Source organism: Gymnogyps californianus, chromosome 5 (assembly GCF_018139145.2).
Source record: "Gymnogyps californianus isolate 813 chromosome 5, ASM1813914v2, whole genome shotgun sequence".
NCBI classification, from domain to species: domain Eukaryota; kingdom Metazoa; phylum Chordata; class Aves; order Accipitriformes; family Cathartidae; genus Gymnogyps; species Gymnogyps californianus.
The window spans coordinates 52,259,277-52,268,219 of NC_059475.1; the positions used below are offsets into that span (position 1 = coordinate 52,259,277).

General features: G+C 50.5%; 1 protein-coding gene across 1 annotated transcript in view; it reads right to left on the reverse strand.

Moving 5' to 3' along the window:
* FOXN3 (forkhead box N3) overlaps positions 1 to 7,919 on the reverse strand; it is a 211,789-nt gene extending 203,870 nt beyond the window's left edge. Inside the window, exon 1 of the mRNA XM_050898294.1 lies at positions 7,868 to 7,919. The gene's annotated coding sequence lies outside the window, so the exon portion shown is untranslated. The remainder of the gene's footprint in view (positions 1 to 7,867) is intronic.
* Between the last annotated feature and the right edge of the window lie 1,024 nt (positions 7,920 to 8,943).

Here is an 8,943-nt window from a genome sequence, read left to right on the forward strand (position 1 = left end):
CTTCTCAACCCTAAATAATATTTGATAAGATTTTTCTATTCCTCCTTCCAGACTGAAGGACTTTTGTCCCGCCTTGGCTTCGTGAGACACTGTCTTCTGGCCCTCCTTGTCCTTGTCCAGCGATTGCTCTGTACCTCCAGGTCCTCTCCCCCAGCTCCTGCTGTGGCCTTGGCCTTGGTCTCCCCCCGCCCCCCACATGATTTTACTCACTCACACACCAATCGCTACTGTGCCAACAAGAAATGTACCTTCCGTCGCTGACTCTCCTCTCCAGCCAAGACCATCTCTCAGCCTGCCTTGCTGACATCTCTTGGCTGGGCGTCTCGTTGTCAAATCAAACCCAATATAGCTGCAATAGACCTTTTGATCTTTCTTCACTTGCCCAGCCTCTCTATCACTGCTGAACAAACTTTCACCCTCCCTGTTGCTCAGGCCTATAACCTCTTCCAGTTCCCCCATCCTTCACATCTTCACTCTTCCTGTAATACCACCAGAAAGACCATCAGCTGGTATAAGTCAGTGTAATTCCACTAACTCCAATGGCGTTATACCAATTTACAAGAGATGAGTTTCTGTCCTGATGCCTCTAAAAACAAATATATTCTATTTGACAAGTAAAAACCTTCAGCCAGGTCGCTCAACATCTCCTGTATTTATTACTGTGATCTCTTGTCCTCCGGTCTCCCAACAGCCACACTCTTTTCAATACACTTAACCACCTGAAATTCTTACCCGGCCCTTACTTCTCCACTGCTCACAACCCAGAAGTTTCCCTTCCACTCTCAAGCCTCCTGTACCTACCCACTGTCCACTGCTCAGCCATGCTTGGCTTCTTATGCCTTCTGAATATGCCTGAAGTAATTTGGTGCACTGACAGTATTTAATTAGCAGTAACAAATCATGCACTAATTCAGAGGTTTATTTTGGGGGGGGGAAGGAAGGAGAGTTGCCATGGAAGTTCAACACCCCATTCCAGATTAGGACACAATTAAAAAGCACCTGTTTAACACAATGTGGGCACACACCTACAAACTTACGTACTTAATCACCAAGATTACATGAAGCGTTACATGTTATTTGTGCCATCCTAACACCAAGCACTGTGCTATCCCAGGTAAGGAACCTGAAAGTTTTTCATAACCATTTTAATACCAGTATAAATCCCTGCTTAAACCAAACATGCTGCAGTGTAAAATGATGCAAACGATACCACAATAACACCCTGTGTCTTCACACGCTCTAAACACCATTAAGTTTTGTAATGGCTGGAGGCTTGGCGCTTAGTGGCTCCAACCTAACCATCACTGCTATCTTTGTATAAATGTTTCCATTTTGTAAAAACAAAACAAAACAAAACCAAACCAACAAAAAAAAAACCCAAAACCTTGCATGTTTTGTTCAGTTTACTATCTATTGGAAAAAGAGAAAAGCTCTTTCCAAAAAGCAGAATAGCACCTGCATTTAGGGTTTTCCACACCTGGAGGGATGTGAGAGTACGGGGGCAAGATCAGGCCCTTAATGAGAGTACTAAGGAGTTCACCATATGCACAATGCCAGAATGATAAAATGTTAATGAAGTGGAAGTATATTAGTGGATTATTAAAATTTCGCTCCTCTCTGCAAAGCACAGAGTGAGAAAAACTCAGTGAAGATAATGATAAAAATAGGATCAAAACATTTGGATCCCTTTTCCACCTCCAACAAAAAAGCTTTACAAAATCTGGTGTTAAAATTAACATATTAATTGGGTAGCTTCTACAAATGATCTAGTGTAAAACCCAGATCAAAACAAGTTGGAGTTGGGGGTAAAATGAGATTTAATCCAGTTAAATCTGGATGGGTCAGACCTTCGGCTTCCTCCCATCTCTAATAACCTCTTGTAACCCCTCTAATGCCTCTGCTCCTTTCCACAGCAAGCCCGGCCAGCCATTAAATTGGCAACGAGAAGATCTTACTGAGGGGAGTAACACCAAGCACGGCTCTGCAAGGATGGGTCGGGCTGCTTGCTGTGCCGGAAGCCAACTTTATCCAGGGAAAAGGTTGGCCTCTCTACAAAGCCCAAGAGAAAAAACAAAAAGCAGCTCTGTACGGGGGAGCCGCAGAGCTGCCAGTGGTTGGAGAGGCGAGCCTGGCAAGCCTGAGACAGGAGGCAGGGTCACAGGAGATGCGAGGCCGCTGCTCGGTTCAGCAAGGGCGGGCGCAGGTCTTGCAAACAACTACACTAAAAAGAGCAACAGCTTTGCCATACAGTATTACGAAGCAATTTCCAATAAAGCTGCCATTCTGTGAAATGCTTTCCAGAATCTAGCTTGGATTGCCTTGTACGTGAAGCCCCGTCTGTTAGGAAGTCTGGTGTATTTTCCTTGCAACAAAAATAAGTATGCCCAGACATCGTGAGTGGGCTGTATCAGCAAATAGGTGGCAGGTAAGCAGTTCGCAATTAGGCTCTCACCGGGGAACCTCCCACTCGGCCTGAGCAAACAGAGTTCACGTACAGGGTCCCACCACAACCCAGCACATGGGAGGTGGGCAAAGGAAGAAGCTGGTGTGGGCCAAAACCATCTCGGTCCTTAAATAATACCTATCTTTATTTGGTTTTAACGTATTTTCAGTAAATGGTAAAAACATCCACTGTGGAAAATTTAATTGTATTGACTAGCATTGTTGTAAATTCCTGCTAATGTTGGAAAAACCAACAGTGTCAAACAGCTAGGCAGATCTTTCCATTCAGTGGCACCTACCAACCCTGACCATAGGTCACAGCCTTGCCGTCTGTCTGTCCTGCAGTCAGTGGCGACACAGAGAAAGGCCATCTCCAGCAAAGAGACTCTTAGACTACAGACAGAGAAATAAAAGGAAAGAGCAACAAAATACTGTCCAGCATAATAAGCAGAAGTTTCACCTCCAGCAGACTTAGCCTGTCCAATTTTTGCAGACATTACAGAACAGATGAGCTTTAGGGAGAGTTTTGAAAGAGCGTAACATGTCATTTCTGCTCCTCCCTGAGAGAGGTGAGGAAAAACTGACCCCCGGCAAGCAAGTGGCCACCAGCGCCTGGGCTAATGCGAGGGTGGTCCCACATGACTTGAATTACCTGAAGTCGTGTGTCCAGCCATGGCGAGTTTAGCCATTCCCCAGACCCCTCTCACCAGCCACCTCCAGAGCGGGGCTACCTCACCGCTTTGTGCCCATCCTCAAGGGGGACAACCAGGGCACAGGGAGCCTCGCTCCTTCGTGGGCTACGCAGGCAGCCAAGGTGCAAACTTTAGGCTAGACAACCAGCTTCAGTCCAGATCAATTAAAAGTCCCAAGACTGCTAAAGGCATCTGAAGTGTTACAATGAGGTTAAGGAGGGTTTGAGTTGCCCTGATACTTGGCAGCTCAACTTTGGACACCTTAAATGGAGTAGGATTTCCAAAGCCTAGGAGGGAGTCGCTTCCCAAAAACTGCATTGCCTTCCAGAGCTTCAGGCTGGTTTCCCAGAATCAGCTGACCGCTTCTGAAAAAAACATGGCCATAAGTTTTACATTTAAATGAAATGATGTTTTGTTGGAGTCCTTTTTTTTTTTTTTTCCTTCATTATTTTGTTACAGTTTTACTTTGGCTTGGCCATGAGAGCAGGTAACAAGCCAAATGCGGTTTCATCAGAAATATTTCAAAATTGTGGCCAAATCGTGCTATACTGTGTTACGTCTGAAGTCATGAACTGGCAAATTCCAGCATCAGCCAGGACAGTCCTGTTCCAGCCCAGCTTAGGCTTCTGGACAGCCCTGGCAGCCTCTTCTGCCAGGAACAGCTCCTAACACCAAGACATCTCCTACGCCAAAAATCACTACTTGAAGCCGCTCAGCATGCCAGGCAGCTTCTTACAAGTTTATGTAACTTTTCCACATTTCCCCCTCAAAACCCTCTGCAAAAGTTCAGCTTAACACCATAAATACTGTTGTGAGCCGACATCGGAGAAATAATGTTTATTGCCCTGAACCTCCCTGCTTACTAGAACACAAAGACCTAAACCCCAGCCCTCGCCTTTAGTCTGGACCTTCATCCAAAGCCGTGTCTAATCTTACAAGCCTGCAGCCTGGCATCCCAGCCACACCAGGCTGGACAGGGACCAGTAAACGACTGGTATTTTCTGGAACCACTGTTTATATTCTCACCCCTGACCCCACATCGCAAATACATACGCACTGCATTGGCGCATTAGCACAAGTGCACTTGGGAAAGGCAGACACATTTTCAAAGTTTTAATCCATTAGCAATTGCTAATTAAGGGGCAATTAATTTGACTCCGCTCTGCTCCTAATTTGCCTTGCAACTTTGGGTAGTCCATGTGAAATGCTACGTTTCGGCTTCCTATGCTCATACAACTTCTGTGGATATTAAAAAATGAATTTCTGTAAAGTGATTTATGATCCATGATGAAAGGCAGTTCAGAAGTGTAAGGACTGCTCCTATTAGTAAAATAACTGGTGCATTTTTTGATCTTTCATTTGGGGGGGGGGGGAGCCTATCTGAGTATCATTAATGAGGCTCAAAAGGTATAAATTGCAAATTGGATACTTTTGAAAATGTGGCCCAGAGAGGCTGGTGGGGTGGTTTTTTATAACAGCAAAAAATGGCAGGACAACACAAGCATTTAACTTCTTGCATTTCCCTCGGGAATGACTGACATCATAAAGCTTTTACAAACTAAAACCATTAGAGATAAATAGAGTAGCACAGACAAGGAGGACGATGAAGGGTAAATCTAGAAAGTACCTAATCCAGCTCATTTCCTTCACTGTGTAAAAACAAGCAACTGACACACTTCCTGCAGATAAGGGTGCTCCCGATAACAGGAAATTCGCTTCTAGAAGCAAGCACACTTTCGCTACCAAGCCAAACTTTCTCCATTTGAACTCCACAGCAATTAAAAGCTGCACGTGGCTAATCAGACGTGAGCTGGATTAAACACGCAACTGCCTGACTCCCTAAGTCTTTCCCCGACACAGGGAGGGGGGTCCTGCACCCCGGTGCCTTCCCAGCTGCCAACGGGGACTCCTCCAGCAGAAGCAGGCGCTGCTCCCTCTGACTTTACCAGCCCTTCAGGCTGCTCTGCCCACAGCCAGATTTTAAAGCCAGGCCTTGGGTTTTTTGGATGGCAAGATCCAAAGGTGTGGGTGGAGAGGGTGCTGAGCACCTTCGCCTCAGCGCCCTGCAGGATTTACCTCCTGATCCACAAGATCTGCTCACCAGCCTCTGGGTTTCTTAAGAAATAACACAAAAAGTGAAATATGCAAGCAAAGAGGCAACAGAGGTCGAACCAGTCATTTAAGGTTTCAAAGTGATGATTTATACAGTGGGTGAAGCATTCAAGTGCTTCTTCTCAGCTTGGTCACTGCAAAATGAAGATTAAAGGGAGCAACAAAATGAAATGTTTTGGAGAAAACAGTGAATACTCAAAGGCATCTCCATCTCTCCATCACAAACATCTGAAATCAACGGCTGCTGCCCAAGAAAATAAGCAAAAACACTAAAACCTTTCTTGTGATTTTGCTGTGAAATACTTCTCTCCTACTCCAAAAGCAAAACAGCTCTCCCCTTTCACACACAATAAACTTCCAATACTCCAGCAAAGTAAAACTTCAATTTACCACAATAATAGTCTGGTTTTCTCATGCTGCATTCATCAGTAATGAAGTATATTTTATTCTCATATCTCTGCTTTTGTCCTCAAATAGCACGCTATAACCAAACGGTGATTTTTTTTTTTTATTAAAAGCAATTGCACAGGGTTTCCCGTAGCCATTTGCCTCCTATACTTGGGGTTTTTTGCAGGTGAGGCAGAGTTGTGAAATGGCCTTAATATTCAAGTCCAAACCATTACATTTTAATATAACTTTGAAATGAGGAGGAACAGAGGGAGATCTAATCAATCCCGGCTTTCTCTCCCAGGTCCACAGATTCCCACAAAAAGAAACGTGGCCTGGTCATTGGATTAAAAAAACAGTCATCCCTCGCTACTATTTTTTTTTTTTTTTAACCCCCTTGGTCCTGCTGCTTTGAGCCTTTCCTCCCCACACCAGCCACCCCCCAGCAGCAGTCCCTCCCCGCCTGCAGGCCTGGCAGGGGCAGGACGCCCACCATATGGAGGGCAGCCCGGCGGTGGGCACGGGGCAGGTGGGCTCCGTCTTCCAAACTCCTCCTTGGGTGGAAAGTGCGGGACAACGTCCAGAGAGGAAAGAGGGGAGACGGCGGCACGGGGTTTTATTGTAAAATGACCTTGATTTGACAGGCACGTTCTCAGGTTTCAACAGATGCTGTGGGAAAGGCAACAGCAGCCAAGGCGGTCTGCAGGCATTTCTGATGATATGCAGACTTTTTTCTTTTTCTTTTTTTTTTTTTTTTTTAAATAAATGGGGGGGGAGGTAGTCTTCTCAGTTTCCATGACAACAGTGTCTCCACTTGTCTGTTATTAGATACCATCCGCTTCCTGTGTCTAAATTTTTAAACCAATCAGAAAAGTGTTTATAGATTTTACAGCTCCTGGGACAGTCCCTCTCCTCCAAGAGGGCTACTTTAATGACACGTAACGCTTAGGCAGCCAGGGCTGCAAGGCCTTATATTTTCGGCTGCAAAGTGATCACAGTTTATGTTGTTTACCAGCTGATACGTGGGCTACGCTGGAGAAAACTGGGGGTTTGCTGCCTGATTTACTGTGCCCATAACAGACGTTACCACGTTGTGTTTTTTAATACCACACAAACTCATTTTCATTGTTTGCTCATTTTTGTTTCTGATTCATCCCATGAAACAGCACAAGCCCTCCCCGCGTGAAAAATGATCGTCTAAGAGACGCCGTTATCCCACCGGAGTAACAGTCTGCTCTGACGTAAATGGCTCCACAGTAAAACATCGCCTGCTGCAATTAAAGTTTCAGTAAACTGGGTTGTAAGAGCAGTCGTGCTGTAGCCGTGCAAACAGATTTTCACAGACATATTTTTGATAATACAAATAATAACTGACTGCAGCGCAGTTGGCAGGTTAACAAGGAAATCCTTCTCCAGGGTGCAGGGACACATGCATATATTGTGAAGAAATTAATTCACCATAACTCCAGGTAAGTTAAGAGTCAGCCCTGAAGAACAGCAAGCAAAGGGGAGCTGATGTGAAAATAAGAAAATACCTTTCCTGGCGGCTCTGACAGACCAGCCCTACCAGAGGATGCCCTTCAGGCGTGCGTGCAGACGCAGAGGGAGCCCCTGAAGTACCGAGCGGCTTCTTCCCGGGCACGGGTCTAACAGCCGCCGGCACGCAGGCACAAAAGGGAGACGGCGGGGTGGCTGCCCGCCGCCGGCTGCGCCGCTGCCCCGCCAGCGCCCGCCGGGCCCCGGCCGGGGCTGCAGCCGCCGCGTCCCTCCCGCCCAGCCCGCCCGCCGCGGCCACGTCCGGGCGCCCCCGCGGAGCCGGAGGGGCACGGCCCGCCCGGGATGCGGCCCGGCGGCCGCCTCGCACGCGTCCCCTGCTCGCCCCGGGGCGCCCTTCCCCGCTGCCTGCCGCCGGGCTGCCGCCTCCGCGCCGCCCTCCGCGTCCCCAGCGCGACGGGGCTGCGCGCCCGGCGGGAGCTCGGCGGCGGGACGGGGCGGGCGGCGCGGGGCAGCCCCGACTAACTCCCCGCCGCGGCCCCCGGGGCGGCGGCGCTGCCCGCCCGCGGCAGCCAGCGACCCAGCGGCCCCAAAAGTTTGGCCGGGGCTCCCTGCCCCGGGAGGGACGGGGCGCGGGGGCGGCGGCTGCCGCGGGGGCTGGCTGGCACCCACCCACCCGCACACACATACACGCACACGCTCCCCATGACACCGCGAAACGCCATCGCCGCGGCCGTTACCTCCTCGCCGCGGCCCTCGGCTCCCGCCGCCGCCGCCGCCGCGGGGGTGGGTGCTCCCCGCGGCCGGCCCCGCTCCGCGCCCCGCGGCGGGAGGCAGCCGCAGCCCGCGCCGCCGCCTGCCGCCCCCCCCACCCCACCCCCGGCGGCGGCGCCGGGCCCTAGCGCCGCCCGCTCGCCCGCCCCGCCCCGCCTTGCCGGGCCGCCCCCCGGAGCTGGCGGCGGGTGCCCGGGCCGGGCCTCCCGAAGGAAACTTCGGGAGAGGGGGGAGCGCGGGAGCGAGAAGGCGGCGGGGGCGGGCTGGGGGGTGCCGCTTGCAGGGGGGGTGTTTTCCTGCGGGTGCCCTGGGGCTGGGGGAAGGTGGCGGATGGCCGGTCCCACATTCTCCTCTCCTTTCCCCACAGGGGAAACCCCGCTCGGGCCCGCTAGCCCACTGGGGCGCCCGCCCTGCCCGGCCCCGCCGACTTCTGGTGTGGGCAGGCAGCCGTGTCCTCGTCCCACCACCCAGGAGGGGCACGAACCCCTGCTGAACGCCTGCATGCCTTGGCTGCCTGCCTTGGCCATCACGTTGCAACTGTGAGCGACCTTCGTGCCACTGGAGCCGGACTTCTATGTGTGGAAAACTGAGACATGCAGAACTAAAACTGTTATTTTTGTTATCGTCTTACCAGCCGGGAGCCTGACACCTCGTTATACTCTATTCTTTACAGCTAAAAACAGAGAAAACTCCCCCATGCCAGGAGAGCTTGCAGTACCAAGGGTGCACGGTGCCTCCTCCCTCCTCCTCCTCGCTCCTCACCCCCTTTGCAGCCCTCATCCCAGCCTCCTCCTGCTGCCTCTCCTGCCTTGCTCCCATGAAAGCAGGTGAGAGGGAGCTTTGGACTGAACTGGGACCCGTCTGTGAGTGCAAAGGCTGGCAGGGTCTCAGAGGGAGCTGGCGCCGGCAGCACTGCCACATGCCCGGGGAACTGTCAAGCCTGTAAAGGGCGTTTAATTATTCATTGTAAATTTACCTTTCTCCAACCAACCCTATAGAGTGACAACTCAAGGTACGTGCGATTGCTGTAGTGATTATAGGA